This window comes from Alexandromys fortis, unplaced genomic scaffold (assembly GCF_014885135.2).
Source record: "Alexandromys fortis isolate MF-2015 unplaced genomic scaffold, M_Fortis_MF-2015_v1.1 scaffold_23, whole genome shotgun sequence".
Taxonomy (NCBI): Eukaryota; Metazoa; Chordata; class Mammalia; order Rodentia; family Cricetidae; genus Alexandromys; species Alexandromys fortis.
In genome coordinates, this window is record NW_026067907.1 from 13953227 (window position 1) to 13966291 (window position 13065).

The 13065-nt window shown below is 40.9% G+C and overlaps 1 pseudogene; it reads left to right on the forward strand.

The window, feature by feature from the left end:
• The first annotated feature begins 7427 nt into the window (after positions 1-7427).
• Positions 7428-9778, forward strand: LOC126497772 (BRCA1-associated RING domain protein 1-like; annotated as a pseudogene).
• The last annotated feature ends 3287 nt before the right edge of the window (positions 9779-13065 follow it).

Genomic DNA, 13065 nt, shown 5'->3' on the forward strand with positions numbered 1-13065 from the left:
CCAGGTGCGAGAATTAGCCTGTAAGGGCTAGAGTTCATGGGCCAAGCAGTTCTTTAAATGAATACAGTTTGTGTGTTGTTATTTCGGGCATGAGCTAGCCAAGCGGCCGGGGTGTTGGGGACGCAACCCCGCCGCTTCTTATTTCAACATTGTCAGACTGGGGACATGAGACACAAGGTGAGGGACAGAGGGTATAGGACTTCATGTCTGTGCTGTCTGTCTTCCTCAGGCATAGTGCCATTCCCTGTGGTATTTCTAGTAGTATAAGTAAAGAATATTCTTTATTTTAGTTAATTGGGCCAACACCCTGCCAGTTTTATCTTCTCACAGAACCAGCTCTTAGATTTGCTGAATCTTGGTATTGTTTTCTTTGTTTCTATTTCATTGATTTCTGCTCTTACTGTAATTATTTCTTGCCATTGACTGACTTTAGATTTGGTTTGTTTTTGTTTTTCAAACTTTTTGAGTTGCATCATAGACCATTTATTTGTGCTCTTTCTGATTTTTTTCCATGTAGGTACTATGAATTTCTCTCATAGGAATGCTTTCATTGTGTCCCAGAAGTTTTGTCGTGTTGTGCTTTCTTGTTAATTCAGTTCCAGGGAGTTTTTAATTTTTCTTGATTTCTTCCTTGACCCATTCATCATTCAGTAATGGGCTGTTTAATCTTCACAAGTTTTCATATTTACTTATTTATTTATAAGTTTTGTTTCATTACATTGTGATTAGATCAGGCACCAGGAATAATTTCAACCTTTTTGAATTTTTAAAGATTTGTTTTATATCCCAAGATGTGCCTACTTTAGAAAAGCTTCCACATATTTCTTCTATGATCTTGTTGAAGATATGGCCTATGCCATTGACATGGGATTCTTCTCCCTTGTCTATGCCTAGAATTCAAAGGTTTAGTTTTCTATGGTGTCCCACATTTTCTGTGTATTTCTTTCCTGTATTTCTAATTTTTTTCATTCTCCTTTTATTTGCTCTAGACTCTGTTTAATCTCTGAGACACGATATTCTTTCTGTCTTCTACTTGATTCTCTCTACTTGTAAAGCTTTCCTTTGAATTTTCTAGTTGGGCAATTGGGATTTTCAATCCCACCTTCATTTCATCTTGATTCCTCTTCAGTTTTTCTTTCTCCTATTTGAATTTCATTCTCAAGTCTTGGATTGTCTTCATCATATTCATCAGCCTTATATTTGTCTTTTCTAGGTCATCCAGGCATTTATTCACCTCGAGCTCTTTCTCTTCCATTTCATATCTAATCTATCTATTTTCTAACATTTATCTACCTCTTATTTATCTACACATACACACACATGCAAACACACATGAGACTCTAGGATTACTCTAGAGGAATGGAGTGATTGCACTGTTTCCCTGATTGGCAGACCCAAATAAACACACCCACGCATGCACATACAAATAAAATATATACGTGTGTGTAGGTATACCATCATAACCATACCCACACAATGATGTGTTGTGCCCAATTCCATGGGTCCCCACAAAAGTCAACAAAGGAGACCCATATGTAAAAGCAAAGAGCCTTTATTTTAATCAAGTTTGCAAACTCGGTCCAATGTATTGGAATATCTAAAGAGCCCAGAGCTCAATTAGAATTGGGTTTTTATAGTAGTAAAGGTGGGGGTAAGGGATCTCTGAGGTTCAGGAACCCTGACTGGCTGACATTTGTCTAGGGGTGTCCTGGTTTAGTGCTGGCAGGTGTTTCTATCTACAGTGCTTGGAATGCCAGGAATTTTCTTTAAATGGTCTGCTTTTGGCTGGGGGTCGGCCTGCCAGGCATTGTCTCAAGGTAAATTATTGACACTCTAGGCTCCATTTAAATATATTGATGGCCGGAGACCCAAGTGATAATGGTTGGAGGAAGTAAAGAACTTCTTTTCTGCCCAGACTTAGATTATTATGGCTGACCCTCACACGTACTCATACATGTGCACATACAACTCTGTCTGGATTTAATCTCTGAGTTTACAGAGGTTAAAAGAAGCTAAGAGTTGTTGTAGGATATTGGATAACACTGTGAACCCCAAGATTGCATTATTTGCTGGAAAAACATGCTTCTAGCTGTGGTGTGACTCAACCCTAGCATACACCTTTAATCCAAGAGTTTTGCTGCTTGAATATTGTAAATAGGATTAAATAAAATCAACCATAGGTCAAGACGTGGAGCAAGTAACTAGTTGATAAGGAAAAATCCACAGAGAATAAGAGCGAGCATGTCAGGAGGCTGTAGAGAGAGGCACACAAGAAGTAGGAGGGATATCTGGTTAGAGGAGCTTTTGTTTCAGATGACATAGGAGAATGTTCTTTCTGGGATGACGCTGAGGAGGATGGTCAACTGAGTGCTTTCTCCGCCTCTCTGAACTAGTAGTTTTCACCACAGCATCTGTCTCCTGAGTCTTTAGAAACTTAGTTAAACCAAACAAACAACAATAAAGGAGGAGCCTGACAGGAGAGTAGAGAAAGCCTCTCCCTCCTAAGTGCCGGAACTAAAGGTCTGTGCCGCCACTGCCTGGCCATGATTCTGCTATACTGTAGTGGTCTCGGACTTGTACCTTTCCCAGGATTAAAATTACACAAAGACCTAAACTCAGAGTATGAGTTCTCTAATGCCCTCCTGATTTTTTCTGCTTCCAGTGATTAGAATGAGGTACTCGGGCTTCAGACTTGTACGGAGACAAGCCTTATTAGACCAGGAAGCTAAATAAATAAATAGAATAAATTTAAAAATGGAAGGGATTTGTGTGTAAAAGAATTGTGAGACATCCTTTGAATACCCAGGGAACCTTTCTCTGTTTTTTTTTTTTGTTTGTTTTTTTGTTTTTGTTTTTCGAGACAGGGTTTCTCTGTGGTTTTGGAGCCTGTCCTGGAACTAGCTCTTGTAGACCAGGCTGGTCTTGAACTCACAGAGAATCACCCTGCCTCTGCCTCCCAAGTGCTGGGATTAAAGGCGTGCGCCACCACCGCCAGGCTCTTTCTCTGTTTTTTTTTTTTTTTGTTTTGTTTTTCTAGTTTTATCTCGTGTCATGAAAATGGGAATTTGTAGTAATGGGGTGTAGCGCCCTGGTCTGCCCTTATTCCTGGGGTGCATCTCGAGGATAATTTCTGGTCAACATGACCTAGCATTCAGCCCTTATTCCTGGGGCACGTACAGTTTCTAGTCAGATGACTAGCATTCTGCCCCACCTGGTTAAGTTCCTGTATTTTCCCCTGCCCCACCTGGTGATTAGCTGCAGGGCATTCATTACATTGTTGATACGGTAATTTCCCACCTGCCTAGTCGGCGGGGGTCCTAGTGCTGCAGTTAGTTAGATAAGGACTTTCCCCAGTCTGAATAAATGGCATTCGCTTGATCTCCCATAGAATGACCCCGACCTCTTTGTGTGTTCAGTTCAATCTCCAGGTCTTGCCCGACTCGCATTCGGTACAGCGGCGCGCGAGCTGTACCGAGGGTGTAACACCAAAACCGGGTGTTACAGTGGGGTGCACGCCTTTAATCCCAGCACTAAGAAGGCAGAGGCAGGTAGATCGATTTCAAGGCCCGCCAGCTCTACTGAACAAGTTCCAGGACAACTAGAGCTACACAGAGAAACCGTATCTTGAAAAACCAAACCAAACAAACAAACAAAGACCCAAAAGATAAAACTCAGCTGTTAAGAAAAAATAATAAAAAGGGGCAGCTCCGCAGGTGCAAAGAAATCCAATTAGGTTAAATTAAACCAAATCAAAATGCTCATCGTTTTATTGAGTACGGTGCTCTCGGGTGGCCATGCACATGGTGAAGAGACAGGAGAGCGGGAAGCTCATGCAAACCCGGATCCACGTGTTTCTCCCTTGGAAATCCACTTAAATACCCTGTGAGAGTATGCTGGGATTTGGAGTCCAGACTAAAGCAACTCCCATGCCAGGGGCGCTGGGATGGATGACAGGGGCTGGAGGCTAAGGTCCAGACTTAACAACAGCCAAAAAACAAAACAAACAAAAAAGACAAAAAAAAAAAAAAAAAAAAAAGGAAAATGGACATTTTTTTCTGAATATATATATTTTAGAGACAGGTTTTCTCTATGTAAAAGACTTAGCTATCGTGGAAATTGCTCTATAGACCAGGTCTCGAAATCACAGAGATCCACCTGCCGCTGCCTCCCAAGTGCTGGGATTAAAGGTATTATAAAAAGGCACGACCATTTTATATTCTTGAGTTCAGAAAAATCAGACTTGTCAGAAGTTTTAGTAGAATAAGTGAAAAGATGTTTAGAGGCCACATTTGTCTCCCTGTGAATGTTGAGGTGTGTTTCTATTGCTATTGGCTTTCTCATTCTTCTTGAAAAGATAGGACTTTTCCCCTACGTGTGTCCTTTGGTGAAGGATGAGGAGTGACTTCCGTGTAAAGCCCCGCCCACACTCCCTGCAAACATAGGGCTTCTCCCCTGTGTGTGTCCTCTGTTGCTCATTGACATTTGACTTATTACTAAAACACTGCCCATGTTCTCCTTCAACGCTTGAGATTTCTGATCCAATAAATGATCTGACTGCATCCTCTGTATTTGTTTTCTGCTCTGTTCTGAGCTCTTCTTCCATAGTTTTCTTACTTTCCTCAGATCTCACTTTTCCTTTGAGTGTGCTGGGAAAGGCTGTTGAAATCTGTCTTGTCCATTTATGCATGGGTTTGGACTTTCCTTTGACATCTTGACTTCTGACCTTGTCATTTTTGTTGTGTGAATCAAAATGTTGCTGTTCCTGAAGCTGATCTGGACTGCGATCCCCTGGTTTGGAGTTTATCCTGGCAGATGCTCCTGAGAAGATTTGAGTGCGATGATTCCATTGCACATGCTGACTAAGGAATTTTGGACTTGAGAAGGCCAAAGAGCACAAAAGACAAGGATGGATCTCTGTTCTTAATTCTGCAAAAATATGAAGTTTTTGGTTAGAGTGAACATAATAAACAAACTGCCTATGCATCTGATTTTTTTTTTTTTTTTTTTTTGTGGTCAAGCCTATCCCACTACTCAGTCTGCATGTGAACACAAACTGCTGGGTTTGATGGTTCATGACTAATCACTTTCAGTTCAAGGACAACCTGGGGTTGGCTATGGGGTGAAATTTTGTTTCAAGACAAACAACAGCCAAAACAAATTGTCTCCCATCAGGTGCAAATTGTGAGGGCATTCCCTTATTCCATATTCTACATCTTTTACAGAAATCTATAAAAGGTAACATTACATGTCAACCAGACTACGGGCCTCCAAGTAGGATCAGAGGCAGTTTTACTTCTGGTCTAAATGGTGCAGTAATGTAGGTGGGTCTTCTTTCTATGTGTTGCTTTCATTGGTTAATTAATAAAAAAAACTGCTTGGCCTGATAAGTCAGAACATAGGTGTGTGGAGTAGACAGAACAGAATGCTGGGAGGAAGAAGGCAGTGAGGCAGACGCCATAGCTCTCTTCTCCGAGATGCACACAGGTTAGAATCTTCCCAGTAAGCCACCACCTTGTGGTGCTACACACATTAATAGAAATGGGTTAATCAAGATGTGAGAGTTTGCCAGTAAGAGGCTAGAGCTAATGAGCCAGGCAGTGTTTAAATGAATACAGTTTGTGTGTTGTTATTTCGGGTGTAAAGCTAGCCATGCTGGAGCTGGGCAGGAAGAAAAGCAGGTCTGCTCGCCTCATCACTACAGTGCAGCACTGAGCATGCCCTACAAATGACAAGTGTCTTCTACCTTACCCCGTTTCACTTACTTAGATCCCTGAGCACCTTTCCCCAGCATTCACCCCATCTATTTCATTCTATTGAGACACAGTAACACTTCCTGACTTAAGTGGAATTTCCTTTCATGGTTTTTCCTAAGAAGGGAAAAGGATGTATGCATTAAACTGGAGTTCATTCGGGTAGAAGATTGACATCTGTGGTCAAGTAGGTAGATAAAAGCAACACAAGTGAATTTGAAATTGTTTTATCATTCAAAAATACATATTCAACTGGGAAGTCTCATGAAGTAGAATTCAGGTTAGAGAAGGCAGAGTGTGCTGGGTCCTATTGAATAAAAAACCCTGACTTCTGCTGCCACAGCTTGGCTATAAATTGTCTTTCTCAGTAATCCACAAATCTCAAAATGAAAGTTAATGGTTTCCCTCAGGCTTCACACCAAGTATTCATGCTCATTTCATTTACTCTTAGCCCTCTTCGAATATAACATAAAATCCTGTTTCAAAATATATCCTTAGTCAAATACTATTAGACACACAACCTTTGTATGCAGTCCTCCTTCTCCCACATCTCCGGAGACTGAAGCGATTGCTAAGGTGATTGCACACTGCATTATATTTTAGAAAATCAACCAAAGCATCATTTTAGAATGGAGAACTGAAAACCCCACACTTCATTCCCCACTGTCCTGGAACCAGTCACAAGTGATCAGCTCTACATTAACAGGCTTATGTGCATTTCTCTGTCATCTACTTCCTTCCATTAAGTGATTTCAGCCTGTTCTCAAAAGTTCAAACCTTTCATGCATTGAGCCAGTTACAACAGCTACTTCCTGTGTGAGATCCTTTGACCAACTGTTTTCCCCTCCCAAATGTTATCTTCCTTCAGTATCATTTATATTCACCCCTACTCCACAGGTTTCTTTTCTTTTCTTTTTTTTGTTTTTGTTTTTGTTTTTGTTTTTCGAGACAGGGTTTCTCTGTGGCTTTGGAGCCTGTCCTGGAACTAGCTCTTGTAGACCAGGCTGGTCTCGAACTCACAAAGATCCGCCTGCCTCTGCCTCCCGAGTGCTGGGATTAAAGGCGTGTGCCACCACGGCCCGGCCGAGAGTGGTATTTTTTATTTATCAATTTCTAATTGAAAGTCTCGAAACCTCTCTGCTGGTTCTTGGAATGTTGCTCCCACATCCCTTAGAAGTAGAACTGGGAGACCTGCTGCAACCTTGAGATTTCCATATGCCTTACTGAATGAAGATCTTTAACACAGACCTTCCTCTCAGAAGTCTTTTTATGCTTGCTCACGGCATCTTAAGACAGTATATGCTCAGTCAATAGTAAAGAGACTTTAGTCAAGTTTCCAAAATATTCAGATTCTGCAAGAGTCAGTTGCTAGCTAATAAGTCAGTTTCACCATTTACTGGTGAACACTCAACTGGTGGTTGGCTGCAGGAGGCTCTCCTTCAATTCCTCTTTGGAATCAAATCTACTACCTTCTTTCCTGGCCTTAATTCTGTTCCTGGTTGATCTCAGCTAAAGATTTCTTCTGCTGTCTCTTTGAGATGTTCTAACAGCTGTTTTAACCATCTTAGAAACAACTTCATGAGGATTTGTAGAAACAGATTCATGCGCTGACCCTTTCTAGGTTTTGTCATTGTTTTGAAGCTAGGTTTATACTGACACTTTATATACTATTCTTCATTGCCTTCGGGCAGACTTCAAGTTGATGTCACATTCAGGAGAAATAGTAACATATCAGATGATTCCCTTAGTCTTTCACCAGGCAACTCCCACCTTTGCTGAAGAGCTCAACTCGCAGACAAATGATGCCAAGCCCCTGAACATAAAGTTGTCACCTAAAATTATGGCCAGGAAAAAAAATAACAGAGGAAAGAGATTGCTTCATAATGCTCCTATTAAGGGCAATAACCTTCTGTTGAACGCTTCTTGCAAAGTGGAAATGACCCAAATGTTAAAGATCATGCGGGGTGGACACCATTGTATGAAACCTGCAGTCATGGTCACTCAAAAGTAGTGGAATTGCTGCTCCAGCATAACACTTTGGTGACTACCACTTGGCTATCAGAAAAACTTACCATTCCATGATGCAAAAAGAATGGGAAGATGGATACTGTCCTGTGGTGCCTCCAGGAATGCTGCTGACATATTTGGTATGTGGCCCATGGGTTATACAGACTGTCTTAGTCACTGTTCTACTGCTGTGAAGAGACACCATGACTCTTATAGAAGAAAGTATTTAATTGGCAGGCTGACTTACAGTTTTAGAGGTTAGTACAGATGATGTGGGATGTCCTTCTGTATATGTGTTGCTTTTATTGGTTAATGAATAAAGTTACTTTGGTCTAAGGCATGGAAGAATATAGCTAGGATGGAAGAGAGTGTCTAAGTATATATAAGAGAGTATATAAGTATATATAGAAAGTATATAAGTATATATAAGAGAGTAGGCAGAGTCCAGGAGATGCCATGTAGCTGCCCAAGGAGACAGACACCAGACTCTTACCAGTAAGTCACGACTTTGTGCCAATACACAGATGAATGGAAATGGGTTAATTGACTATGTTAAGAGTTAGTTAATAAGAAGCCTGAGCCAATAGGTCAGGCAGTGTTGTAATTAATATAGTTTCTGTGTGATTATTTGGGTCTGGGCAGCCAGGAAATGAATAAACAGTCTCCTTTTACATATATTATCATCATGGCAGGGAGCATAGTGGAAGGCATGACAAGCACGGTACTAGAGAAGCAGTTGAGGGCTACACCCTGATCCTCAGACAAAGTGAAAGATACTGGGCCTCATATGGGCTTGTGAAACCTCAAAGTCCATCCCCTCCCATGTGGGAGAATGGTTTGTATTCTGTCAATTATATTTTAAATAAACACTGATTGGCCAGTAACCAGACAGGAAGTAGAGGCGGGTCAATTAGAACAGAATTCTGGGAAGGAGGAAGCTCATTCCTCAGGGGTCCTGACCCAACCACAGAAGAAGCAAGGTGTGACTGCCCTGCTGAATAAGGTACTGAGCCACATGGCTAACACAGAGATAAGAATAAAGGGCTAATAATGGGGCATATAAGTTATAAGAGTTAATAAGCCTGAGCTAATGGGCCAATCAGTTTATATCTAATGTAGACCTCTGTGTGTTTTCTTTGGGACTTAATCATTGCAGGAACTGGGAAGGACAGAAAACCTCAGTCAACACCCCCCAGTAAAACACTTTCTCTAACAAGGCCACACTCCTAATCCTATCAAAGAGTTCTACTTCCTGATGACTAAGCATTCAAATATGAGCCTGTGGGGGCCATTCTATTCAAAACACCTCACAGACAATGTGTGATCATTATTGCTACTACCAGAAAAGAATGAATCATTCTCAACTAACAAGTGATTGGCCATGAATGCTGGGCAGCAAAAGTATGGATGCTTACAGGCAATGAACTCGTGACCCTCAGAAAACTTGAGAAAGTTCTTAAGACATAAAAAAAAAAAAAAAAAAAAAAAAGTGCTGAGTTTGACAGTACAGTATCGCATGTAATTGTTCCTGATGATGAAACTCAAAGTACTATGCCGTGTTTGCTTGGGATTCTCAAATGGATGCTGGCTCCTAAAGTTTGATTGGGTGAAAGCCTGGCTGCAAAGTATATGGACAGAAGAAAAAGGTACAAAGTTCCTGACGATCCACAGAGGAGCCAGCAACAGAAAGTCAGAGCTGTTTGATGGAGGCTACTTTCTCTGAAGAGGGAATCAAACATCGTCCAAACAGGACCACACTTTTATGCTTATGACTACAGCAGGGCCAGCGTCCTCAGTAGAAGCCCAACTCTGACTGACATGACTCTGAAATGTCAATACAGTTGTGTGTCATGCCAATCCTGATTCTGATCATGGCTTCTGTACTAAATCCATCATCTATGAAGATCTGTTTCACTGTTGCCCAGAAAGGGGTTGGCAAGGAGGGCAAAGTCTGGATGGCTCCTTCCACCTGGCACATCAGCTGTGTAATAGCCTTTGAATTGCTTCCTCTTGACAGGTGAATGTCATATCAGGTGAAGATTTTCATGTGAACATACATGGTTTGTGGGATATATTTGGTCTTTCATATTCTTATGGATAGGTAGAACCATCCACATTTCTCCTCTCTTAATTACAAAATAAAATAATTGATGCTAGATTGGGAACTCATGTAGATACCCAAACTGCTTTTAAGGCTTTTTTTGTTCTCTTAATGGAGGATGGGGCTCATTGGTAAAGTCTTCATGAGCCATTCATGAGGCACAGGGTTCCACAATGGGAACTACAAAGATGTTTTCATTTTACAAGTGGCCCGTGACTTTTGATTGATCATGTGCCCAAGTTAGGGTGGTTATTGTTGTAATGAAACACCACGACCAAAACAACTTGGGGAGGAAAGGGTTTATTTTAGCTTAAATGTTCAGGTAACAGTCCATCACTGAGGTAAGTCGAAGCAGGACCCTAGAGGTAGGAGCTGATATAGAGGACATTGAGAGGAGTGCTTACTGGCTTGCTCAGCTGTTTTCTTTTCTTTTCTTTTTTTTTTAAATATTTATTTATTTATTATGTATACAATATTCTGTCTGTGTGTATGTCTGCAGGCCAGAAGAGGGCACCAGACCTCATTCCAGATGGTTGTGAGCCACCATGTGGTTGCCGGGAATTGAACTCAGGACCTTTGGAAGAGCAGGCAATGCTCTTAACCACTGAGCCATCTCTCCAGCCCCCTCAGCTGTTTTCTTATAGAACCCAGGACCACCAGCTCATGGATGGCCCCACCCACAATGGCTGGGCCCTCCTGTGTCAGCCACTAATTAAGAAAATGCCCTACAGGCTATCCTGCAGCCTGATCATAGGGAGGCATTTTCTCAATTGAGGCTCTCGCCTCTCTGATGAGTCTAGCTTGGGTCAAGTTGACATAAAACTAGTCAGCACATCATGTCTTTCATTTTTATCAGCACTTATCAAAGATTAGTAAGTGAGATGACATCAGAACAACTTCCTACCTCTGTAAGTGTCCTATTATTAATTTAGCATCCTTTAGTAAACAAAATGTCATCAGAAGATTTATTCCACCTTTGTTATGATAATAGAACACCTATCTAAATGTGTCGCCATAGATGAAAAGTTCTATCTACAGTGATCTTTTTCTTACATTCTGTTTTAGTTTCTTATATTTTCTTGGACTTCCTTCACGTTTATTTATTTTTAAAATCTTGTGTGTGTGTTAGGAAATCATGATTTGAACCATCGAATGGTAGTGGCAAAATCAGCGGTAAGCTCACGGTACATGCTTTTATTGTGTACATTTGTTGTCTACTGTGTATTTGTGCACAGCTCTATTTTCTGTAACTTATTTTAGGGTTGCCATTTCTTAGGAAGTCTTACCAGTTTAGAATTTGTCAAACATCAGTTCGTTAGATTAGCATCAATCCGTTTGGGGTAAATCTTTCTGGGCATTAGTAAAATATGTAAAGATTTAATCCCCTCTCTATTTGTTTTCCTTTTGTTTCTTTCACTCCCTTTCTCCTTTCCTCACTTTTGTTTGTGATACTGGTTATGGAAGTCAGAGTCTTGTACATGCTCGGCAGTTACCTATCACAGAACTATATCCGCAGCTAAGTTTTGATCTTTTTTTTTTTTTAAGATTTATTTATTTATTTCTTAAGAATGCAGTGTTCTGGGATGTATGCCTACATGCCAGAAGAGGGCAGCAAATCTCATTATAGATGGTTGTAAGCCACCATGTGGTTGCTGGGAATTGAACTCTGGACCTTTGGAACTAATCTTAATCTCTGAGCCATCAAACCAGCCCCCTCTTTTCTTCTTTTGAAAGTAAGGGTGGGGGCCTTACACATGCCAGGCAACACCCAATCTGTATTTATTTTGACACAGTCTTGCTAAGTTAGTTATGTTGGTCTTGAAGTCACCCAGTTTTAATTTCTTTATAAAGTTGTTAGTTTGGTTGGTAGGCAAAAGTTGGCGATTTTTCAATTCACATCATTTCACCATATCCTTCAAAAGCCATAGAAGTAAATTTAGAGGTATGAGTAAGAAGAACTTCCTCTTGATACTGAAGTAGTCAAGACAAGGTGGGAGGGAACCACCTGAGCATGTACACACTGGCAGCTTACCCTGTCTGTCCTACGTATTCTCATTGTGAGTGGACAGGAGCTATACTTTTAAAATGTTTTTAATGAAGAGGATTTTGATGAATCTTACCAGAAATCAAAGTGTTTGTAGTACTGATTTTTTAGAAAGAAGGACTGAGAGAACCACTGTTTTGCTGTCAGGAGCAGAACAAGGCAGCTTGACAACCACTGGGTAGAAGTACCCCAAATCAGAACATCACAGGATGTGAAGTCAATCATTTCAAGTTTCACTTACTATAATAAAGTCTGAGATTCTGCTATTTGAAAATATACCTTGCATTAATCCTCCTTGAAATACTGCTTTTTCATGTCAAGAGGTATATTACGTGAACACAAAAGTATTTTCCTGATATTAGCTTTTCAAGGTGAACAGTTTTGAATGTTACAGTTCTTTTCCCTGTTTGACTCACATTTCATTCTGAATACGGGGTGGGGTGGGGTGGGTAACATCTGGATTAAGTCATGTAAAATCAGGAGATTTGAGTTGTAGTTTGTTGTTGTTTGCTTTTTGTTTTTGTTTTTCCAAGACAGGGTTTCTCCCTGTAGTGCCGACTGTCCTAGAACTTGCTCTGTAGACTAGGCTGGCCTTGAACTCATAGAGCTCTGCCTGCCTTTATCTCCCAAGTGTTGGGATTAGAAGCATGATCCATCATTGTCTGGTGAGTTGTAGTTTTTGGTTTTTCAATTTATTCCACCTCTGAGTAGGATAAATATGTTGTATCCAGGGTCTCATTTGTGGATGAGGTTTGTGTCTGTTCCTTGCTGTGGACTCCTGTTTCTAAAATGACTTTGAGGAATCCTGTTCATGTTTAATTTTCTTTCCTCCCTCCCTCCCTCCCTCCCTCCCTCTCTCTCTCTCTCTCTCTCTCTCTCTCTCTCTGTCTCTTTTTCAAGATAGGGTTTCTCTATTTAATCCAGGCTGTCCTGAAACTCACTCTGTAGACCAGGCTGTCCTTAAACTCAGAGATCCACTTGCCTCTGTCTCCCAAGTTCTAGAATTAAAAGTGTGCTTATGTTTCATTTTCTTGCCTCACCCTGCCTCTCTCATTTCCCTGGCCCTTTTTGCTACTAGTATTACTGAGTGCCCTAGATGCAGATTTTTATGCAGTTTGTTTATGGTAAGCTTTTTAACACTTGAGGTGTGCCTCCTAGAGCAG